This window comes from Sinocyclocheilus rhinocerous, unplaced genomic scaffold, assembly GCF_001515625.1.
Source record: "Sinocyclocheilus rhinocerous isolate Xijiao unplaced genomic scaffold, SAMN03320098_v1.1 scaffold950, whole genome shotgun sequence".
Classification (NCBI taxonomy): Eukaryota; Metazoa; Chordata; class Actinopteri; order Cypriniformes; family Cyprinidae; genus Sinocyclocheilus; species Sinocyclocheilus rhinocerous.
In genome coordinates, this window is record NW_015637169.1 from 1 (window position 1) to 3,236 (window position 3,236).

Here is a 3,236-nt window from a genome sequence, read left to right on the forward strand (position 1 = left end):
TCATAACGAAACACACAGCGTCTCCACAACATGGTGGCGGCGGCAGCAACTACTACAGGGAGAATAAAAGTTACGCCTTCTTTCTTTGCATGAACATTTGGGCGGCGTTATGCAAATCTTCCCACATCGTGACGTAGACATGTGGGGGCGTCTTAGAATGAGCCGTTTTAGGTAGGTGTGGTTGACTCTTAACTTTTATAAAGAATATCTCTTTGGATTTGAGACTTTAGTCTTTGCAAATTTACAGATCTTCTTTATCCACCAAGAGCTTGTAACACTCGTCTTTGCAACTTTACAGATCTTCTTTATACACCAAGAGTTTGTAACACTCCAAAGAGAAAGGAAAAATTGAAATCGCATCATATGACCCCTTTAAAGAGCCACAAAATGGTATTTATTGTTTGAATTTCTTTAAAAAATAAATTTTAAAGCTGAGACTTTGTTTCATACCTAAAGTAACTTGCTCTGTCTTGTCTGGCGGCATGTTGTCAGTTTCCTCTTCAGTGTTTCCCCTGCCATTATATTAGGGGGGCGGCCCGCCCCCCCCAACCGCCCCCCCCCCCTAAATGAATCCTTAATGTATATTAATACACCACCACCTCTACCTGTAACTCTATCTTTTCTAAAACACGTATATCCAGGAATATCAACCATACTAGTTAAAATATTATCATGTAATGCATATTGCCAAATCTAAATGACTTTGCTGTTGTTGCTTCATGCCCATCTGTTTTAGCTAAAAGAAGACAAACCCCTGTACATATGTACATTTTAGTTGCTTTTAATCAAGGACATTGTATGTTAAGTTTATGAGTTTATGTCCAAACATGTAAAAATGTATCTGAATACATTCTGTATCTGAGGCCCTGTCCACACGAACGCGGTTATTTTTAAAACCGTTTTCATGTGGACAGAGATTTTTTTATAAACGGAAGAAGGAAAAACTCAGTTTATAAAAATAACCGTGTACGTGTGGACATGGCCTCAGTCTATATTTGTTAGTTTTAAGCTGTCTGGTGTACCTCTAAATTAAACAATTTACTTTTAGCAGATAAATTCATTCAAAATGTATAGTCTTGCTCTTGCTGGAAAACTAAAAATATTGATGTCTCATCCTGCACTACACAGAGTTTGATCCAATCAAATGCTCTCTTGAATGAGAATGTCCCTCCCACTAATTCCACCTGCACCTGGCAGCAAGCAGAAAATTTACATGATTCATGACTGTGATGTAACTTCAGCCTGTTGGTGTTTTTAAAAAAGAGGGACAAGTCCTTATTTTCCCATTTCAATTGGAAATACATCAACACAGGAAAGAAGGCGAGTCTTTAAACTGCTATCTGTCAACCTCATGTCACAGGACACACTCAATCATTTAGTTTCTCATATTACTCAATCAATTGTACATATCAATACCTGTCAGTTATTTTTTTTTAGCTTTATTTGCTTGATTGACAAGATCTACCTGCCTTCAGGCACTGAGCTCTACATTTGAGCCCACGTGTTTAAGCTGCATATTTTCTAGTAAGAACAGGCCATTTGTGTGTAAATATTCTTGGTATGCAGACCGTTGGCTGTGAGTCCTACTACCAAAGAGAAGTTGTTTACTATGAATCCTGACCTTTCGCAAGTGGTGAGCTAGCAACTGGCCTCCACAAGGGAATAAGCACTATGAGATTTATGTCTGTTTTTACAGGTTGTTTTTCTCACATCCCTGCTGGCAACAGCTCCTATTTTGCAAGTATAAGAAAGTTATATTACAAAAAAAAAAAAAAAAAAAAAACCCTCAAAGCCGTAAACGTAGGGGAAACACTGCTCTTTGCTGTATTTTTCACTGCGTGATAACATCATGTGTTGCATGAGAGCGGCATGGCTTGTTAAACGTAGGAACAGTAACTAAGGGGGGTCTTTGCGAAGGGTCAATTTAGAGTATAGCGGGAGGTTGCTGGCTCAGGTTCTGAGATGACAGCATGAACATCTTTCTTACAGTAGACAATGACTTCTGGAAAAATTGAAGTTTGCGCTTGACTGCATGTTCAGAAGTAGCTCGCTGCCTATGGTGAGTGGTTGGCGGTGGCATCTGGTAAAATAGATTGAAATAATTAATAATAAATAAATTACTAGTAAATGCATAATTATCAAACTAAAATTGCATGCTCTAAAAATTTTTTTTTTGCATTTTTCTCATATTGTACAAAGCATAAACTGTCTGAAATATATTAAAAATGACCAAACTGCATAAAAATCTATTCCAAATGATACTAAAATAAAGTATTTTATGTATATAAACCATTAATTTAATATAAAAGCACAAAAACTACCAATCTAGTACATATATCTATAATGGAAAACACTCTGCAGTGGTCGCACTACATGATATTTGGTCACACCACATGATATGTTCAAATTCTGTCAAAATTTACAGGCACAGAATTGGCCACCTAAACAAAGCTTCCCACAAAAGGTAACTATGAAATTTATAATAAAAATAAATATTTGTAGAAATAACAATGTCTTTGTTTTTTTGAGGTCATACCACATGATATCCAAATGTGGCAACTACACAATCCAAATTTGAGAGCGTGTTACAAACCTGCTCGATGCTGTCAGAATCTATCATTTTTTTGTCCGATTTTCATTTTAAGCACAGTAATCTTGAACATATTGTATTATTGCTTTGTTATCTGGGTAAATTTCACCTTCATAAATCCAGAGCCATTCATTGTAAACCTAACTTTATGTTTAGAATGTTTTCATCTGATATAAAGTCCCTTTTTACTTTGTACTTTTACTTTGTAAACCTTTGAACTCAAAGGCTTCTAAAACATTTAACATTCTTAAGTCTATTGTAAGGTATCTTTAAAAATGTTTTTTTTTGTTGTTTTTTTGTCGTTGACATGTACTGTTGATTTATGTAGCTCTTTTAACTTCATGTGATGTTGTCTGTTTGCCCCCTGTTAATTCTTAACTGTTGTAATCAGGGCCGTCCTTAGCTGACGCGGGGCCCGGTGCGAGGTAGGGAGCGTCACATTCAGCAGTGGCAGCTCTTAAAGTAATAGCAGTAGGCCTGTCGCAATAATCAATATATCGACTTATCGCGCAATATATGTACATGACCTCAATAATTTTTGGTGACGCAATATATCGCCCATTATATTTACTTAAAAATTAATGTCACCATGTTTTGTACATTCCACTTGCGCCTGTGCCTTTTGCAGCTTCTCGTACATAACGTG